The sequence below is a fragment of the Ambystoma mexicanum genome, chromosome 7q (genome assembly GCF_040938575.1).
Source record: "Ambystoma mexicanum isolate Mex_15411 chromosome 7q, UKY_AmexF1_1, whole genome shotgun sequence".
Classification (NCBI taxonomy): domain Eukaryota; kingdom Metazoa; phylum Chordata; class Amphibia; order Caudata; family Ambystomatidae; genus Ambystoma; species Ambystoma mexicanum.
The window spans coordinates 812,400,699-812,422,763 of NC_090941.1; the positions used below are offsets into that span (position 1 = coordinate 812,400,699).

Consider the following 22,065-nt stretch of genomic DNA (forward strand, 5'->3'; position numbering starts at 1 on the left):
ATGGACTCAACATAAATGGGAATTAACAGTGCCACTGCAACTCAGGATCCAGTTCAAATTCCGCAAGACTGAGTTGCAGTAACGGTAATAGTGCTGGGAGGTATATTGGTGCATTTACTGCCCGGATACTGCCCAACTCATGATGAGGCCTTTAGAAAAATGGTATCAATATTTTAAAAAAACGTACAGTGGGCAATATAAAATGAAGATTAATATGTGGAAACATATGTAGAGAAAGTAACACAATTAGGTCTATACCACGCACCCTAGACACATCCACAAACAGCACAGCCAAACAACTGGTAGATGTTCTCCCTCAGCCACTAACTGGTTCAAATTGTTTCTGGGTCCAAGAATGGCTGCAGTTGTAAAGGGCAATTTTAGCTCCCTAAAGACACTGTTGACCTGTGGTGTTCCACAGGGATCATGTTTGTCACCTTTGCTTTTTAACATTTTCTCAAAATTGCTGTGTGACATGCTTCAAAAGATGGGTGTCCAATTCACGAACTGTGCTGACGATACCCAGCTGGTATTTGAACTGTCAGGATCATATGAAAAGAATGTGCTAAGAATCAATGAAGTGTTCAATGCTATCCAGAAATGGATGGCTAATAATTCTCTTGTGCTCAATGAAGTGAAAACTGAACTCCTAATACTTGGCACACCTCAGAAAATAGGAAAATTAGATCTGCAATATAAGAAACTTAACATTAATAATAGTTTAATTGAAGTCTCAGAGCACGTTAAGACCTTTGGTATTTTTATGGATTCTCATCTTTCATACAAGAAACATGTCTCTTACTGCATGTGCTTTTTACACTAATCTTATATGGCAAATCTGACCATACCTAACTGAACAAAAGTTGGCGCTGATTGCAAGAGCCATAATTAATGCGAAACTGGATTACTGCAACAGTCTCATGATAGGAACCTCGAAAGGCAACACCACCAAATTACAGACCATACAGAATCGTGTGGTCAGGGCTGTCTTTGGAATGAATCGTCGGGAAAAAATCTCAGCAGCCAGAAGAAAACTTCACTAGTTACCAGTCCAACAGCGGATTACGTTTAAATGCTCTGTTATGATTGCCCCTAGCTAAGTAGCAAAGAAATGAATAAAAGCCCCTGTTTGAAGAAATCTTAATTCTAACGATGAATATAATCAACAATAAACAACGTACAATCCTGTAAAAAGTAGGTGGCCCGACTTTTGTTCATTGAGCTCCTATGATCTGGAATTCCATGCCCCGTCTGATTAAAAACAGTGTGTCTCTTGTCATATTTAAGAAACTTCTTAAGACACACCTGTTCCATGATGGAGAAACGTAAAAGTCCCCCTTTCTTCTTTGTGGCCTGAGCTTCTGTTTTATGTTGTTTATTTTTGTGAGTGCCTTGAGGCCTATGGGCGATTGGGCACTATATAAAAAACATAATAGATAGATAACATAAACATGCACAGTAAGGTAGGTCTATTAGAAGTAATCTGCTTAATGCATACAATCTTCTGCACCATGCAGTACACACACACACACACACACCATGGGCCTGATTCACAGAAACGTTTTATAACGCTGCAATCCCATTGAAAAACGCTATGTGAATCAGACCCTGTATATATAAATATATACATGCAAAATCACAAAATGGAACGAATAAGCTCAAATCTACTTTCCTGTGGAAATCAACCCCGTTTTATCCTTGTCACTGAAATGGCCATGTCCAAACAATGCAAATATATACCGACAATCAAACAAACTAAGATCGCATAAAATCAAATCCATAAAATATCCTTCGTATAACAGCACAACTACACATACACGCATGCATAATCAAACAATTATCCTTTTCACAAAGTTAAAGCAAAGCTTTGCTGAACAAAATCTAGTATGCATGACAACATGCGACCCAGGGACTCAATGACCAAGAGCACTTGCATGTTCTTTGGGAAAACCCACCTTCGTATAATAACACTACTTCAATTTCCATAGCCCCACTATGTTTATGCCACAGCGGGGTGATTTAAGATAGAAAACCCACAGCAACACCCACAGAGCCAAACCCCAGATACTGGCACAGAGAGCTGAAGAACGTCTTGAGTCTCTTGTTTATAACAATGTAACACTTATCCATTTAGACAAACACACTTCCATTCATACATGCAACATTCAACAACCCACACTTTTATTTCACAGGATGTCCACCACATGGACATTGTAAAACAGCATCACTGACACACTAAGTGGAACGCATGCATTTCACGAGGCCCCAAATGACATGTATGAACATTTCCATGAGCATATTTTAAATATAAAAGATAATTATATCTCTGCATGTACATTGTCACCATTAGAAAGTCCAAAGACAGCAACGTAGGCACCACCCAAACATACTATCATTGTAAACCCAATGGCCGGGAATCATTGACAAATGTACCTGAACATGCTGCTAAACCACACCCAAACCAATCAAACGCAGTGCTTATGCTTACAAACACCTCATCAAAACCTATTAATTTATAACAAGATTGGTGTGCCTAATGTGCATTTGGTATGTTGTTCACTCTGATATACAAATGATTGGTTGTCAAACGGTTATGGTAATGCATATTTTGGGTGTGTTCTTGAATATGATGTACAACATTGACATACTTGAAACAAGAAAGGTAATCCAGTCTTCAATATCATCTTTAATACGATGTTCAACTCTGGTGTAAAACTAACAAGTTGCATATAAACTCATTCATGTTTCAGTATGTTCATTGACATGAAGTACAACTGTGACACGTGTTTAAAGTTGAACAATGTCTATTAATCTGGTGGTGAGCTTGTTCAGGTAATATTCAGCTTTGACCAACGTATTTTAAAGATGCACACGCAAATGTATGTTTCGGGTAGTGATATGATATGCTGCACATCATGCACACGGAATGTAACCTGTAAAACATTTAAGTTAAAGTTGAACAGCCTATTAAGCAACACACGGAACTGGCCACTGACAGTGTGTCAAACTTGGCGCACCTAATGATAACCGGAGCCCGTCAGTTGCTTGTTGGAGGCACTTTACAGAATACACTGCACCGGTTAAGACCTAATCAATGATAGATAAGGCGTATCAGCGGAGCACAGTGGAAACATAGAAAATGCAGTAAGTAGTGCATTTGGAAGACAGATGTCACATTTCAAAAGCGGAAGACAAGCCACACTCGAGCAGATAGCCATATGAGAAAATGTATCACAAATTCAAAAGCCCCTCTCACAAGGGGGAACCCCAGTTGCTCCCTAGCCTTTGCACACAGATGCAACTGCCAACACAAAATGTACCCACACCTCATATCACCAGGCACTACACAAAACACATCAGGCTTAAAATAATGTGCATATGAAGGTACATACATAAAAAGGTAACAGCCAGATGGGCATTTATCAACATATATGGCTTTACTAAATTAAATTGGCATGTATCTGAAAAAACAACCCTCTTGCCAATTAGAGTGGCAACTAATTGCCCAGTCCATGTCTGACAACTCACAACTTGAAAGCCGAATCCAACCAATCACCCTCCTCAAATAACATTACCTCAAAACTGTTATTACAAATATAATGATAAAACAATTGACATTTGTTCATCTGTAAAACTATATATTTTCCTTTGATTACAGACTAACCAGAAACGAAAATAAGTAGACCAGGTGAACAGATAGGCCACAAAATGGCAAAGAAAAGCACAAGAGGCATTTCTATCACTCCTTTAAGTTAGAAAATGAACTCTACTGTCAAACATTTTTCCCATGGTATCACACAAGTACTATAGCACTAAATTAGTGGTGTTCAAACGGTTATATTGCCCCCATAGAGGGCCACATACAATTCAGGGGGTGTTGTCAGGCTTTTTTTTTTTTTAAAAAAAGGGCTTATCGTGATTGCTTCATTAAACCGATGGTCTGTTAACGGCGGCCCTGCCCCCCGAAGAGAAAACAGAGGATGTCCAGAGGGTGGGCATGAGGCAATGGACACCTTTGATTATAAGCAGTTCCTTCGGGGGCACGCTGGAAACAATATCTATAATCACGGGGATGCTCATCATACACAACTTTGAATAGTTCACCAATAAACATTGTAAATAAAATGAACATGTATGACAAGTGCTCCCAAAGGAATACAAACAGTGCCTAGAGTTAGTAGGCACTGCATCTAGTGACCTAATCGCAAAATAGAAACTGGGATTCTACAAATTCACAGCCTCAATATCGCAGTAGCCAAGTCCTCATCATGAACTGCCTTTCTACTGCACCGGAGGGGCCAGGATCCCGCAATGAAATACATATTTCTATAGGAAACTGTCAGAACACTAAAAACTATCAATCCTAGGTCAAACTATAGAAAGGATGAGTTGTGTCATGCTTGGCATCACTGCATGCATAGCTTTGCTGTTGGCTTAGTGTAATGGCCCTGGATGTCTGCCCTGCCATTAGGCTCGTCACTGTGATCAATAGATGGTGCACACTTGCATGCATGCTGTAATGATGGAGCCGGGCAAAAAAACATTGTACTAATGAACTATACATCTCCACTTGGCGAAAAGAATGTGATTGTAAAGCCGAGACTGGACATGCAGGGTGGCAATGACACTTCGCATTTACACTGAATGCAGCGCTCCATTGTGCCAGCTTTAAATACCCAAGGCCAGAGCTATGCAGCCTCACCTTGGAGTGGGTTTCATTTAAGCTCAAGGATACTGGCATGGTGATGGAAAGCCTGCCTATTGGCTCTATTCTGTTCCACTGCCACGGGAGTTTAAAGGTGATGTTTCTTGAACATAAAAGAACACATTATGGTTTCGCAGACAGCTCCATGAACAGTTCAGAAATAGGACGTGTCACAGGTTAATCCATTAAGATGAAAACGGGGATGCAGGAATGGATTCAAAGGAAATCGCGTTTTAGTTCAATACACAGGTATATATTTTTTTACAGAATCGGTTTGTGGCTTTTCTTTACATTTCTAAACTGGTAAGTACATCTGATTGGCCACTCAATACGTTTGAGGATCTGCATGCCATTTTAACTCAAGGATGGTACCATCCGATTTACAGCAATGTGAGGGTGAGATGCTGTCATTATCCTGACAGTATATTAACACATTGGGCCTCATTAGGACCCTGGCGGTAAGGGGTCTACGCCAGCGTTAGCTGCGCCGACCCCTTACCGCCAACTACGAGTTCCCAAAGCGCCATGGTCATTTTTCCGCCCGCTTTTTGCGGGCGGAGAAATCCATGGCGCTATGGGACCTTGGTGTTAATTACGCCACTGTAATTTACGGTGGCGTAATTAACTCCTTCCCCACTCCCATTATACCCTATGGGGCCGAAATGGGAATGGGGAAGGGTAAATGGGTCAATGGGGACTTACCGCCCCGCCGACCTCGGAATGGGGCGGTAAGTCCACCATCCGCCATGGCGTAAACGGACTTTACGCCATGGCCGGAAAGTCCGTCGATGGCGGAAAAAATCCGCCAGGGTCGTAATGAGGGCCATTGAAATGTAAGAAACTATGTTATAGCAAGACAGCGCATAGCAACACAGGTTCGACACCCGGGCTCCCGCTTAGAAACTGATCCCTGGTATTAAGCGCGTTATAAAAGAACAATTACAAATGTCTTTTATTGACACAATGCAAAAAAAGGGGGGAATCTCATCCTGAGGAAATTGGCAGAAAGCGGAAAGAAAATAAAACGAATTGGGATCCTGCCATCGAGAAACTGCAGGCCAAAGGGGTGGTCTGGATTCTTGCTAGATCCTCCCGCTGACGGGTATTCTTGGGAAGCTACCAGGGTGATTGAGGTGGTAGGAGTCTACCAGAAAATACGTTGTTCCTATTTTCCCTTGCATTGCTACTTCTGTGCATGTGCTCCTTTCTGCTTTTACCGGTTTGCTTCTCTCAAACGGCACCTGGAGCAGCTGCAGCGAGAAACACAGTTCCTCCTTGAGAGAGGCAGGGGGCACGGTGTCTGTGAGGGGTAGTAAGATAATGGTAGACCAGTCAAACTTTTGAACCGTCATTCTGTCTGCATGAGCACTCTTCCCCGATACCTTTCCGTCTCTTATTGGGATGATAGGTGGGGGCCTGAAGTGTCTCACTTGAACCAACCTTCCAAAAACACCCCTAAGCATGCACCTCGTCCAAGGCATAGTCTAGCCAGTTTGGGGCACCAATCCTAACTTCCAAGTACGCAACAGTTCACCTAGTTCCAGGGTGTAAGTACTTCTCGGTACTCTTCAATACGGTAATGCAAGCATGGAGCTCTGGAGTAAGTGGTTTGTCTTTCCAAGGATTGACACTGAACAGGTGATTTAGGGCATAGCATCTTGGACCCCATTTTTGGCATGGTAGTAATGGTAAGAAAATGAAGTATTTTAAGTTGTCCTTGTTTTTAAATTCCACCTAATTATGAGCTAGGATTGCATGGTATAGTCACCACATGTGGTGCACAGAAAGTACTGCATTGTTAAACATGTTTATTTTAAGAACCAGCACGGGACTTTCTCTCAGCCACATGAGAACACTATCACGTGTAATTCTCACTCATGGTTAGGTGGATTTTTAAAAGTAGGTAATATGTAAACTACACATGTTGTTTTAGCCAAACTCAAGATGAGGTCCCTCGTATTTTAAACAGCTACTATCATGCAACTGCCCCCTATTTACGAGATAGGATCCCATCCGGTGTTTGAGGCTTGAGGCACAGAGCAAGACCTGCAGGTTGTCCTGATTTCCCCCATGAATTCCATGCAGCAAATAACCCACGGGTGTCAGCTCATAATTAGATGGTATTTTAAAAAGGATGTATTTCAAATGCAAGGGGCCAGATGATGAAGGTTTGCACTGGTGCTAAAAAGTGCGCAAACAGTTTCACAATACAAAATGGAGTAAACAGATTTGATCACAATCCATATTATCTAAAAATGTGTGCATGCAGACAAAAATGAACCAGGCTGCTTTTTTGTAATATTTCTGCTGCATACCATACATCAAAAGGTGCTTAGTAGATTTCATTTTATGTTACGCACCACATATTATAAATAAAACAACCTACTCCAGTTTTCCCCAGGTGCAAACATTTTAGATAATACTGATTGGGGCTGAACCTTTTTGCAGCATTCTCTATTAAAAAAGCTGTACAATTGGTGCTTAATTCATTTGCCCCACTTTTTTCTAGCACAAGTGCAAATCTTTGATAGTCTGAGCCCACATGTTTTCACCATTAACATCATATGCATAAAGAGGACCGCAGGTACAATTTTGCATCTTGAAATATGACCAACTTTTCTTGTGACCCTGGAACAAAGATACACAAGACTGTAAATGAGAATATGGAATAGTGGGGCTGATACTTGTGACAATTAATAAAATGCGGACCAATTTATTTGATGTGATGCTAGCTGTATTTATAAGGTAGACACAAAAGACTTGGATTGGATTATGATATCAAGACAGTAATGGATGATTTAAATAGGCATGAAATAGACATGCATGGTCCTACACATTCCTCGCCACAGTACTGGTTGATTTATCTACACCTTGTCATGGGGAGATAGCAACATCTCCTTCACTTCCAAAGTATGTACGACCTGATTGCGTTCCTGATCTCCCTCTGCCCTTTGGCCTGCCAAGTGAATGTGTGGTGCCTGTGGATGAGAGTGTTGTCCCTTCTGCAGCTCATCTGCTATACCATGACGTCTGACAATATTGTGGAGGACACAATAAGCCATGATGATCTGGCACACTACTGGCAGGGCATATGGCAATATGCCACCAGAGTGGTTATGGGAGCCAAAGCGTGACTTTAGCACCGCTAGCATGCGCTCCACTATGCCACCAGTGTCTGTGTGTGCTGCGTTATACCTCATCTCACCTGGGGTGGCTAGATTTCTGAATGGTGAGCAGGAATGGTGAGAGTGGATAGGCACTGCCCCCTGAAAAGATGGAATGGGGTATTTTTTACATTGGTTGTCATGTCTTGTTTTTCTGTGTGTCATTTGAATGCTTGCAAGTGTATGATAGTTGATACTCACCGATGAGCCATGTGTTCCCAAAGGTTCCCGATGCCAGTGCATGGCATAACAGAGAATGGCGGTAAATGTGGCTAGCATGCATGCTTCCTGGGTAATTAGCATTACCATGCATGATGACTCCCTTTGCATCACAGATCGCCTGTGCATTGAATGTTTCCAATTGCGGAATATTTGCTCGCTCTCTCGCGGGTGCTATAGCGCTACATGGGTACAGCTGATGCCTTCCAGCACTCGTGGGAAGTGAGCAATGGCATAGAACTCCTGGTGCATTCACTGCACTGCTTGCAGTGTGTGTGGCATGTATATGTGCCTGTGCACACATGCTAATATACATCATAATACCTGGTTTAGGTACCGGAATTGGGTGGGCTGAGACATACCCCCAATAATGGCAGAGGTGCACTAGGTGTATTATTTTATTGTTTTAGCGTTAATCTCAGGAAATAAGCATGATTGTGTGTTTGAGGAGTCCTCATATATTTTGGAAATTTAGAAAATACAGAGTAACAAAGTATGGCAACGCATGTTTTTGTTACTATCAGTCAATTATTATAGCGATCTTAGACTGGGAAATGGCTCAATATGAAATGTAGATCCATGTGAAAAGTTTAAATGTTTCATATTCGCAATTTATAAATAAGCAATGTGGCTGACGTTCCTTGTTACTGAGCCATGCTGTCTTCCAGGAATTGAGTCAGATGTACGATTTGGTAGAGCATGAAAAGCAGATTGGTACATTTTATGTGAAGAAGAATAGACATTAAAGGGCTGATTCATGGCATTTATTGCAAGGTGAATCAGGACTGTGCGCATCATTGTGGGCACAAACCCCCCTTTGATGATTCATGGAATTGGCTTTTCAGGCCTTTACCGGACCTTGCAGCATGTTCAGCACATCTCTGCATCCGATCAATCGCATTTCTATGGACTCCACGCAGAGTGTGGGTTGGGCCTACGCAGAGGTCTAAAGTGGGGGCAGAACTTGCAGAATGAGGAAGAACAATTTCATTTGTAGGCATGTTGAGGGATGCCTGCGTGATCAAACTGCGTGGCCACAACTGCCCAGAACCAAACGTATTGATGGATCTGACCACGCAACCTCACATCAGGGAAATCAGCATTCAGAACTTGCGATCTCACTGCCACCTGAAGCCATGTATGGCGTCTCATGTGCATAGGAATCACTGTGCAAAGGTAAGGCCCGATCAGGAATTTAGGGGTGCGTGTACGCAGTTGGGGTGCAGATTGAAACCACGGTTTACGGGGTTTGCATGCATATTTACCGGGGACTGACTACAGTTGTGAGAAATGGTATGCATGTTGAGGGGGTGGTGTGAATAGTTACGGGGGACTCTACGGAGTGTCGTCGGGTTGCTGCCTAGGTTTGGGGGTATGCACGCAGTATTGCTGGGGTAAATTAGTTCACGGACAAGGTCTGCGCAAAGGTCGGTATAGTGGCTGGAATTGCAATGCATGTGGCCATGTCATGGGCGTTCCGGCAGCTACTTGCGGATAGGGTTACTTTGCAGGAACAATGTCATGATTACATGGAGCACGCAGAAAATATATGCGTGCAGGGATGCACAAAGTCATTTTCAGAGCACAGGTTATGCACTATTAATTCACGTGTTTCCATGAATTAGGACACAAGTGTCTGTGGATGGCCAATAGCTCCTTGTTTCGGTAAATGTTTTAGTATTTGTAGCTGGGAAGTAGCCCCTTTTGTGTCATCAACATCCACATACATTGTCAGAGCATCTTTCTTTCTTCCCACTTCTATACACCTCTACACACTTGGTACCATAGCTTCCACTTCTAAGATACAGCAGGCGATGACACAATGGAGTTCAATTATTAATTGTATCCAGAAGTTCTGAAAATGGGTAAGCACACCACAGTGACAGAATGGCCAGGTGGAGGTTGCAGTTTTAACCAAAGGAAGTCATCAACCCTTTCATTCCCCAGGACTGTCACTGCGGTCCAAGTGGCCTCAGATGATGACTGGAGCCATCTCTTCTGTCATGCAACTTTCTCTAGGACTGCCTGATTTCCCATTGTTTTGCTGTGTGCATTTGAAGCACTGGGTGTACTGGTGGCTCATGTTGATAGTAAGCAGTGTTTTCATGCCGGTGGTCCGCAGTGGCCACTTCATGGGGCGCTGTAGATGGCAGAATTAATCAAAAAATCAAAGCAACTAATCCACTCTTTTGATAATACTAGTATACTGCAATGCCTTCAAATGGCCACCTTGATAATTACTGTCTGGTTACCTACGATTTGAATTCGGGGGCTCTTTTGAAATGGGAATTATTCCCAAGATGATGTCCATTAAGGGGGTGCCCATCTTGAAGCAGCTAGCATACCCATTGCTACCTTCGTTACATGTATTCACACCTGCTGAAGAGGATCCAGCCCCATGAACATGGGCGTCACTATATGTTAAAGCCTGCATTCCCTACAAGCCACTTTTTCTTCTACCACAAGCCACCAATTTTCTGAGCAAGCATCATCCTCCCGCACAGACCCCTGCCCACCATTAGCCTTGCACATGCTTCCCTCTGCCCCACCACCCCTGACACCATCTGCTTTGCAACACCCACCCTCAGCCTCCACTAACCTGACTGTGATGGTCATACGGTCTCTGATGACAGGATAGTAGATATAGGTACCTTAGTAGGTTGCTTTCCTGGCCATTAACAGCCCAAGGTGTGCGTCAAGGCCTTTGCTTCACTCTGGCCTATACCCTGTGCCCAAGCACTGTTTCCTCCTGCTAACGCCTCCCACCTTGGTTCATATTGTTTAATTATGAATCATGGTTTAAAGGGTTGCTTGTAGCTGCATAATGTCTCCCTTCCTCATAGATCGTGGTATATATGGAAAATAATCTTTCCTTTTATGTAAATACTCTGGGCATGTGCATACTAGTTAATATCCAATAGAGAACATTTCAAATGGACATGTGATGCTGATTTAGTATGAAACAGAAGAATACTGAAGAGCCCCATTGTTGGGCGGTCCATTGCTGTCCAGGTCAGTTACACTGTAAAGTAACATATATTGTAATTGGCATGGCATCTTCCATTCACCACATCAAACACAGCTTCCCCTGTTTAGCTGCACCGTGCCCGAGACTAATAAATGCCCTTCACATGCTTAACACCCTCTACCAAGTACACCAACCAAGGAGTACAAGGAAGGGCCTGGAATATTACTGTTAAGTGAAATAGGTCGCCTCGCTACACTGCAGAGAATGGTCCACATTCTACCATCCTGGTGCGTATTTGTTTACTATAGCCAATAATATATATTGAAGGGTTATTTGTTTTGGTCAGATAGTGGCATAAAGAGAATCATTTAAAGAGAATTAGGTTTTTGAAAACTCTGAAGGCTTTGATTGGCAATGTATTCGAAGCTTGCTGTTAAATGCTTTGCATGAAATGGACATGACTTTAGCAGAATCCGATAAATTCATTTGCCAGATATGACAAATCATATCACAACGAAATGAATGGGGGATAATAGCATGGATCATTCGAGAATCCATCCTATTTTGAGAGAAGTTCCCATCTAGACTATAGGACAGTGACTGATACATGAGCCGGTAGAGTAACAGCACATCATGTTCTTTCAATGCATGTTTGCATTAGGGCAAATTACTAGGACTTGGACAAACATGGCACAGTGGAAAAATACAGGCTGACGCTTTTGTTTGCACAAGGGCACATTTTGCCCTGGTGCCTACTGTACTTGCGCCAATGTTTTCTAATGCTGCCCTACCTGTCAATGCGATGTACACCCAAAGCTAAAATGGTATAAAAGTGTGATATCAGGGAATAGTTAAAGGGCAAACAACAAATTATCTAACATACATATTTATTTAAATATGTGTATTGTCAAATATAAAGGGTGAATTGCATACATTGTGTATGGAGGTATGTTAGTTGAATTAAAAAACCCCAGTAATAATCTCAGTGGGTTGCGCAATACATCTACGTTCTGTGCTCCCAGTTATTCTCATACTGCTGAATCTTCGGTTTTTGAAAGACAGGTGCTGGCAGAGGTTCTTAAGTTGGAGTCTGGCGAAAAGTCTCGCAACTCCAACTTTAGTAGGTTACAAAGAGCATCGGCACTAAAGTTAGCAAAAGACAAGAACCTGATTATTAGACAAGCAGATAAGGGAGGAGCGATTGTGTTGATGAACCGTAGTGATTATGTAAGAGAATGTGAAAGACTGTTATCTGATGATGTGAGCTACTTGAGACTGGCTAATGACCCTTCTGCCAGACTCAAAAAAATTATCAAAGAAAAGGTGACTGCAGCTTTTGATGCCGAAATGATTAGTAAGCAAGAATTTGAATTCCTGATTAGGGATCAAGGAAGAGTACCTGTTTTTTACACCTTGCCCAAAGTACACAAGAGACTTGTTGATCCCCCTGGTAGACCCATAGTGTCTGGTGTGAATTCGATTTTGGAACCTTTGTCCAAATTTGCAGACTTCTATCTGAGACCGTCTGTTTTGAAAATGAAAAGCTATTTGCGAGACACCACTGACGCTATTAATAAATTGGAAAACATTGAGTTTATTCCGGGCCAGTCCTTGCTGATAGGCTTGGACATTCAATCTTTGTACACTGTGATACCTCAAAGAGCCACACTTGAGGTGGTTGAAGAAGTGTTGATGAATAGAGAGGATGGCCATCCTGTGAGTAATTCTGTGGTGCACGGAGTTTGCCTTGACAAACATTTTTTTCCAATTCCAGGGCTCTTTCTTTCAACAGATTGAGGGTACTGCCATGGGTGCTGCCATGGCCCCGAATTTAGCCAATCTTTATGTCGAGTATTTTGAAAAGGCAGTAATATACCCAGCCACCAACCCTTTCAGCAATCATTTGAGGAAGTGGCTGAGGTATATAGATGATATACTGATCATATGGGAAGGCTCTAGAGAAGAGGCAGATTGTTTTGTGACATGGCTTAACCAACAAAATCGGTTTCTGAAATTCACTGGGTCTATATGTGATTGTGAGACTCATTTTCTAGACATTACCATTTTCCATCACAATGGTTCTTTAAAAGTGAAGCCCTATAACAAGACTACTGATAAGAATTCTTTATTGCACTTCAATAGCCACCATGCTAAACATTTAAAGAACAATTTGCCATTTGGACAATTTTTGAGACTGAAGCGCAATAGTAGTCTTAAAGATGATTTTGTCCGAAGTGCGGATGTATTGACCAACAAGTTGTTGGCCAAAGGCTATCCGCCTAGAGTTATAAGAAATGCTTCAAAAAGAGCTTACAATAACAATCGTGAGGCACTTTTGGAGAAAAGTAATAGGACAATTAAAAAGATTGGCACTGTATTTGTTAACACTTTCTCAAATTTGTCCTACAAAATCAAAAACATTGTGATGAAAACTTGGAAGAAAATATATTGTGGTAAAGAAGTGTTGCCTCCCCTAGTGGCTTTTAGAAAAAGCCAGAATTTACGAAATATTCTGATCAGAAATGATGTGACAGAAATGCAGATACCACATGTTAGGCAAACCAGACTGTGGGGTTTGCCTGAAGTAAAAGGACATTTTCCATGTGGGAATTGCAGCATGTGTGGACAAACAAAAGAAACTAGATTATTGCAAATTCTACCTGATGTTAAGTGGGTCTTCACTGAAATGACGAATTGTAACACAGCTAATGTTGTATATCTGATCACCTGTCCATGTGGCCTACACTATGTGGGAAAAACAAATAGTCAATGTAAAGTTCGAATGGTGGAACATCGCAGCTGTATCAAGAATCAAGTGATAACTGCTCCTCTTGTGAAACATTTTTTTGAAAAGAAACAGGGTTTCAATGACTTCACATGGCTGATTTTGAAAAAGGTGCATGGAAATACCAAAATTGAAACAGATCGAAAATTATTGAATATAGAGCAAAAAATAATTTTCAAATTACAAAGCAATGTGCTAGGGCTCAATGAAAGCATTGACTGGCATTTGGTTAGCCAAATATAATTTTGGACATTGTGTGATGCATATACCATGTGGGCACCCAATTCTGGTGAACAATTTGGTGTTTAGTTCAATTGATGAAGTTAGTGCAATTTACATCTTTTTGATGCGCTGAGTGTCTACTAAACTCCTCTACACCAGTTGATCCTGGGTCTGTTCCAACATGGCCCCCTTGGTTGTTGCACTCCTGATTAACTTCGAGAAGTGGAGTCCTTTCTTTGTGTTGCCGCACAACTATAGACGGTTTGACAGAGTCCTTTCTTTGTGTTGCCGCGCAACCATAGACGCTTTGAGATTGTGCAGCAGCCATTGTTCCTCTGAATCGAGTGCTGGCCGAGTATGTTTGAATGCTGCAAGTGGAGTGAATAAACCCCTCCGTGTGTATAGGTGAGCACGCTACCAGCATTTCGCCTCTGGATGTGACTCTGTGCATGATATTGTCTCCATGTTGGGACACCTTTTGCATTGCTTGGTGGTTGGGGTACTTTATTTTACACTTATTTTACACATGTTGTGTGGCTATCCATTTTCCGCGTTTCTTTTACGTTGTGTAGGTTGGACAGCATGGACACTGAGTAGTTGTCTTTACACATTAGATGATGCATGGTCTCCTCACGTGTGTGAAATATAAGCACCCCCTTCTGTTTGCCCTCCAGTGCATGTTGACGGCATGTTGTTAGCTGATTTTTTGGTAATGCCAGATAAATGGTGTTTACTGTTATGTTTCCATTGCCTTCTAGATTGGCTCTGTACTTCATTGCTTGATCGTATGGATGTTTCCATTTCAACTTGTCCATTACTGAATTGTGAATTGCAGTCTTGATCCCTACATTTGTGGAGGTAATTTACTTTGTTATTTGGAGCCTTGATTTTATGTGCAGTGGTATTGAAGCCAGTGTGATTTCTGGATATAACAGAGCATGTGGTGTCTGTGTATTGGTTTTGTCTTACTTAGGTGTGGCGATACTCTAGTGGACTGTGACGCTTTGTTGAAGTATTGATTTCTCATTTGGAGGGAAACCAGCAAATTAGTCATCCTGTGACGTGCTTTTAAGTTTCACCATTTAAAGGTAAATCTGCGGGTGCCCTTTTGGGACCCTTGTGAGTGTGGCATAATCCCTGTGCCATGTCTCCATTTACATTTTGTAGTACTTCCTTCCCTCTTTGGAACTCATTAGGTTTCTCCTTTTCTTTATTTTTACAGGCTTGGAGGTTGTTTTCCTTTTACCCTCTTGGGTGCCTGAATCTACCCTTTCAACACGGTGTGGAAGAGATTAGTGGATGCTTTTAAATTTATCCCCTGAAGAATGTTCGCCTGAACTGGGCAGTTAAGAACAGAAACATGTTGGGATGCTTGTTGTTTTAGTGACACATTGAGATTTTTTTGTGTGTTATGTGATATCTTCTGTGTCGTAAAAATTAGTTATCTGATGTTTTATATTTGTTTTATATTTGTTTTTTAATGTTTAGTACACTGTGTTAGGTGAGGGTAGTGTTTTTTGTTTAAATTCAGCTTGAATTATTTGAATAATAAACCTGTTATACATTTGTGTAAATCGATTACAGCAGACGGTCCATTTTTTTAGGACTAGTGATGCTGAAAAACCTTATAGAGTTCCTGTGTGAGGGGGTTGGAGGCAAGTAAACAACACGTATCATCTTGCTCTTTATTTGTATTACATATATCTATATCCCCGTTGGTGGAGTAGGATGTTTTCATGTTAATAGGGATTCTTTATACCTATTTTAACATATTAGCAATGTGACTGAGTCCATCATTTTTGGGAAAATAGCCATGTAGGATAAGATGATGTGTTAGACGGGGTTCCTTATAGTAGTGTGTGATGCTTGTTTTGAGGCACGTTTTTTTTCGTACATATGTTCATATACATGATAAATAAATAAACAATATAACATATGAACCGGCACCCCACGTGTGTGTATCACTGAATAACCCTGGGCATTCATTCGTCGCCTCTAAAGAGCAAGGGGGAGCAAAGGCGCTGTGTTTGCAGCATTAAGAGCAGAGCAGAGGACTTGCCCACCGTTGATCCCAGGGAAGCACTTTTTTATTATTATTGAATGAAACCAACTGTGTCTGGAGTCCGCAGAAGCTATTTATTATAATCTGCAAGGGGAAATAAAGCCAGTGCATGTTTAATATCAATTTGGATGTGTTTCAAAATTAAATGTCTATCTTTAACTGCTTCAGGGACCTCATGGAAATCAAACACGTTCCCGAGAGAGTGCCGTTCTCAGCGTGAAGGTCAAAAGGTCAGTACTGTGCTTTGACTGAGTTAACTATATAATTGATTAATACACAGTAACTTTTAAAACTGTTTGTGGAGCACGTAATGTGCCTGGGGAGACCTCGCGCGGAGCTAAATTGAGAACAATGTGCCGATGAATTCCTCTTTGTAGTGCATTCTACGCCAGCATTGCGAGTATGGGATGCTGGGATGCTCTAAACCTAACTATTCAGATATTCGAATTAAAGACAATGAGATGATGTTTGCACCGAACCCTGAACATCACGGAGCACAGATCACATAAGGTCGCCATAAGGTCACCAGTCAATGAATCGATTGATGAATTCCTGAGAGTCTCAACAAAAAAAAAAGAATGGCCCTTTGTCGCCATATATAGTTTCATTAGAATTTACAGCAAAGGTTCGGGACCACATTACACGATTTCAACTGCGAGGCCAGTCAAAGAAACACCCCCAGATATCTCAGCAGATTGCTGCACTCTGCTAAGCTCAGTGTGTGGTTGCTTGGCCACAGGTTCGAATATCAGGAAGGGCAACTCAGCCTTTCATCCTTCCCAGGGGCTTAAATGAGTGCCAATTTCTGTTTGGGTAATGAGGATCGGTTATGAAAAATACTCAATGCAAAGTAAGTGCTTTGGATTTGGAAAACATGTTGTATGACTATCAGATAATAATAATAATGATGATAATAATAATAATAATAATAATAATAATAATAATAATAATAATAATAATAATAATAATGATAATAATAATAATAATAATATTATGCGGTAAAGTATAAATACCCCGAACTGAACACATATTGCTGTAGTCAGTTTTCACAACTCAAACATATATTTATTTCCATCCCTTTAAAAGGGGTGAGCATGCAAGTGGGACACCATTGGGTTACACCACTACTCTCCCAAGTGAAAAAGAATGCAAAGAAGAAAGGTGAACATAATCATTGTGTGCACTGTGCCTTGGCTCATGACTGCCCCCAACAGACGGAAGGGGGTCTTTACTTTTAGAGGCGTTATGAGGCGCATCCCACTCTTGGGTTCATGGTGTGCATTCTCGCGCTTGGGCATACTCTCATCCACCTCAATCTGTGCAGATGCCCACAGTGGTGAAGCAAAGACATCAGGAAGTGCATTTGCGTGATGCACCCATTCTGAGGCACTTTGGAAATGGGCAGCATTTTTTCTTCGCCACACGTCCTGCTGGAAAGAATGTTTTCAGAAACAGCTCCATAAATAGGGACAACAAGATCATTGTACTTTCACTTTGTGGCTGCTGATGAAATTATGAAGACGCATTATAGATTTTCCATTGAAATCCAGCCACAAAATCATTCAGTATTGTTTATTGATCACGTGTGTTTAATACCAAATCTGGCCACTGCTTTCAACTGGTGGTATCAGCAAACACATGCAGGGAAACCATATTGCATGCTGTTCTTGAAATCACATAACTCACAGCGATCCACCGCTTCAAGAACGTTTGCAGTTTATGATTAATTTACAGAAGGGAGCAGGCTTCTTGCAAACAGACTTTGACATGACCATCCTAAAATGTGTTATGAAGCACCCTTTGTGATCACCTTCCACACATTCCAATCATGTTTTCATACAGTGCTTGTTATCACAAATGTCCCTTCATGTAGTGTGACAAATAACAGGTGTGCCACTGTCCTCTTTAATATCAACCTCTTAAGGATGAAATCCTTCATAGTACTTGCAGGGAGTTTAACATGGAACTGAAGGATGTATGCAGAGCATAGCAGCAAACACTTGCCTCACTATAGTGTTTGACTGGTATAATGGCATCCATATATAGCTCCCATGTAGAACTGCAAGAAGCATCTTAACAATGATTCAAAAGGGACACAAATACTATGGCCCTGCTCACTGCGAAGGCTAACTCAATGTCTGTGGTGCTGGTGAACTGCTGCATTAGCGCTTAGACAAACTCATTGAAAGGTAAATCCATCCTCATTTAGGGGGTCGCATTAGACACCACAAAAATATTTGAACTCTATCCCTGCAAAGGAAGCTTGACAGCACGGCTGGTTGTTCACTGTTCTTATGTTTGGATCTATGTTTCTGTAGGTTCCTTATACAATCCACCTACACCCCTGCCCTGTAGTCGACCTAGCTCTAACCATTAGTATCACCAACAATACTTCAAGCATGTAAACATCAAAGCACAGAATTCTACACCTCTGCAGCCAAGTTGCATATTACTGTCCCAGCTATAGGGGAGCATGTGGACACGCCATTACTAGCTGCCGCCTCCTCACCTCCATCATACTGGAACAGCAGGAGAAGAGCCCTATGTGGTGCACCATGTATCATCCCAACACTACATTGAGTGTATGAGAGACAAGTTGCACTTAGACAACCATATATAATGCACCTTTGCACTGAGAGGGTGGAAGGAAGTCTGCACAAACCCTTGGACATCATAGAGCAATAAGTAAAATCAGACAAGAGCAGAGTGACGGCATGAGGGAAGGACAGGAAGATGCACTGAAATGATATGCAAATACTTAAAGAATAAAAGTGTAACTGGAGTAACAAGAGACACATGTAATCCTATATGAAGAAATCATATGCAATAAAGAAATAAGTGAGTAGAGATTCAGTGAATGTATATGTGCAGAAACGCAAGGTAGTTGAGACATATAGAAGCTTGCTGCAGAAGAAAACATAACATGCCTAAGGTGGCCATGTTGAAAAGATGGACATCAGACTTGTGTTGAAAGCAATCGTCGAGCTACCTCAGAAACAGACCAGGGCTGCAGAGTCAGGAGATGCTGGAAAAACAGGTTTGTGTGAAGAACAAAGAGGAATCTATTGGCCTAGATCAAGGAATAATTGTAAAGCACAAAGGGAGTCAAGAGGATAAGCCATGTACGTAAGACATATTTCTCTAAGATTAAGGAAAGAGGGAAACATCTGCAAGTATCAAGTAATGGACAGTTAAAGATGTGAAAAGCATATACAAGGTAGAGTGAGCAAGTCTCCAGATGACAAGAGGAGTAATGGCACCCAGCTTAATGAATTAAAATAGCAGTAAATACAAGGTTGAAATGGACAAAGGGCCTCATTACGACCCAGGCGCTGGACCATGGTGCTATTAGCACCATGGTCCAATTCGGTCTCCGGCATGGTGGATGGTGGAATTATCGCCCCCATCACAAGGTTGGCGGGGGCGGTAATTCCCCATTCACCATTTGCCCTTCCGAATTCCCATTTTGCCCCATAGGGCATAATGGGGATGGGGAAGGCGCTAATTACGGCACCGTAAATTATGGTTGCCGTAATTAGCTCCAAGGTCCCTTAGCAGGTTGGATTTTAATGCCTGCAAAAAGCAGGCGTTAAAGCCTCCAACCCGCTAAGGGACCTTGTAATCAGGCGCTAATGGTTTAATGGCGCTGACGCTCTTTACGGCGCCGTTAAACCATTAGCGCCAAGGTCGTAATGAGGCCCAAAATCGTGGTCTCCTCAAACGTGATTCAGAAGTCGAAAACAAGGGCTATTCATTAAAGCTTCAGACGAAGATAATGGTGTACCTACCCTCCCTTAAAAATCCCAGAACAGAACAGAACAGGCTGCAAGGTCAATCATAAAGAAGAAGCCTTGGCTTGGGGCCTGACCAATTAGAAATGATAGACTAATTGGGAAACTGGGTAGCAGTCTGACGTTGCTGTCTACACCAGAGTTTTGTTTTGCTTATGTTCTGCTAACAAGCTGAAATCTAAGGTTGGGAGAGAATGCCAACCAATCAGAGGGCCTATATAGAAACATACTATACATTGTTGCAAATGCCAAGCCAGTGCTGTTATTCTGCTATAATCTGTATTATACGTATTTAGAGGTGGTTCAAGGCGTGCCTACCAGATAATAGTATTACTAATCTTAGATGATATATTTTCATTTTTTATTTTTATTTGGTATATTACAGACCTCTGTCTAAAAACTCCTAATAACTAACATCTTCTTCTAAAATCTATGTACAATTCATCATATTTACAACCATTTGAATTATAATCTCAAAATAAAATCTTTCCACACATAATCAAATTTCTTCATCCCAGAGGACTAGTAAAAACAAGAAGAGAACCAAAGGACAATAAAAATCACATTATTATAAATCAAGATCAGGTCCTCATTCTCGTCATCTAGACTTCATATTATTGCCAATACTCAGAGGCTTTATTTAGTTTATCTGAAGTATATGACCCAAAAATGTCATTAGGCTAATGTTATCTGTACATTTTTACCTGCTATGAACAGTCGCCACCAATCTTCCACCCCATAAGACTGATTCCTTTCAATAAACTGGCCTATATATCTGGTTCTGGTCATCGGCTAGGACAAAGCATCGTAACATGTTTCAACGATTCAATGGCTTGAGCTTTCTGACAGAATCTGTAACTACTATGATATATGGTACATATGATCCATTAACCAACCCCTCCCTTACAGTTTGACACATAGGATGTCATCATGGCTGACGTATATTGAGGTATACAAATCTTTTGTATAATTCACCTCCCACCTGCAGGACTCTGAATCAGCCGGTCCGGAAACAACAGTGTTATGTTATGTTATTTTATGGGTGCTTATCAAGCGCCGGCAGCCCGCAGGCATCAGGGGACTGATAACAAACAACATGTAATGGTCACATTTTGGAATTACCAACTGTCTCACTGGGTTATTATTTTTCTAAGCATTAAAGTTTACTTGAAGCACTTCCAAGCTCCTCAGGATATTTTGTGGTTTGGGAAATCCAAAGTCGACTTGCTCATCACTCTCCATCTCACAGTGATGTGCTGAAATTAAGTTCCCTCTCTGGCCTCACCACTTCTCTTGGCTCATCTCTCTCAAAGCTGATAGGGCACCTGACTCTCCCAACTTGCTCTCTGTCAGATAATATTGCTCCACATGGCACACCTCCCATCCTTTTGGGTTGTCCTTCCTTTATCTGACCTTCCTCCAACCTATGGACTTCTGTCATAGACATGGAAAACATACTCGTGGAGTTTGTTTTTCTCTTAATAAATGTGGATAGTTGGAGGATGAGTCTTAACAAAAGCATAGTACTGTACCTGATGAATGAGGAATCCATTAAAATCAAATTAAATGTTCATTACAAGCTAACCACATTAAAAGGATCACTATTACATAATTTTTAAACTTTCACTCTTAAAAGATGTATGCCAGTTTCAATGCCCTCTCAGTCCCCTAAACTGCCACAATCCATTAATGCAAAACTCATAACTGGATTTTTGTTAGGCATGCCTGTCAAAGGGAGCATCTACCCATGATAACACTCTGTTCACGGGCTTTAACGCATTTTATTTTCAATGTTAATGTCCTCAGCTGCCCCATCTTTGTGTATTACCTCCGCATTACACTTCAACTTTGCCATAGGTTACAGGATCATTGTCACGCCTTGAAACACTTGTGTATAGGTGCGTTATAAATGCCATATCATATCATAGCATATCATATATCATATCATAACATACCATACCATACCATACCATATCATATCATATCATATCATATCATATCATATCATATCATATCATAATATGCTGGTGTTGTCAAGAAGGGATAAGAAACCCTCTCCACAGGAGGTTGTAGGTACAGGGAGAAATTTAGTGCCAGCTCCCACCTTTAGGGCACAATCTGTTTAGCAAGACCCACTTGTTGCTCCTTC

The 22,065-nt window shown here is 41.4% G+C and overlaps 1 protein-coding gene and 1 long non-coding RNA gene across 7 annotated transcripts in view; one reads left to right on the top strand and one right to left on the bottom strand.

Annotated features, from left to right (window-relative positions):
• CNTN5 (contactin 5) overlaps positions 1-22,065 on the bottom strand; it is a 3,106,629-nt gene that overhangs the window by 607,127 nt on the left and 2,477,437 nt on the right. The gene's annotated exons all lie outside the window — the stretch shown is intronic.
• The window catches only part of LOC138527828 (uncharacterized), a 389,887-nt gene continuing 376,844 nt past the window's right edge, over positions 9,023-22,065 (top strand). The window contains exons 1-2 of the long non-coding RNA XR_011284056.1: positions 9,023-9,264; positions 16,294-16,355. This is a non-coding gene — a long non-coding RNA (uncharacterized lncRNA). The remainder of the gene's footprint in view (positions 9,265-16,293; positions 16,356-22,065) is intronic.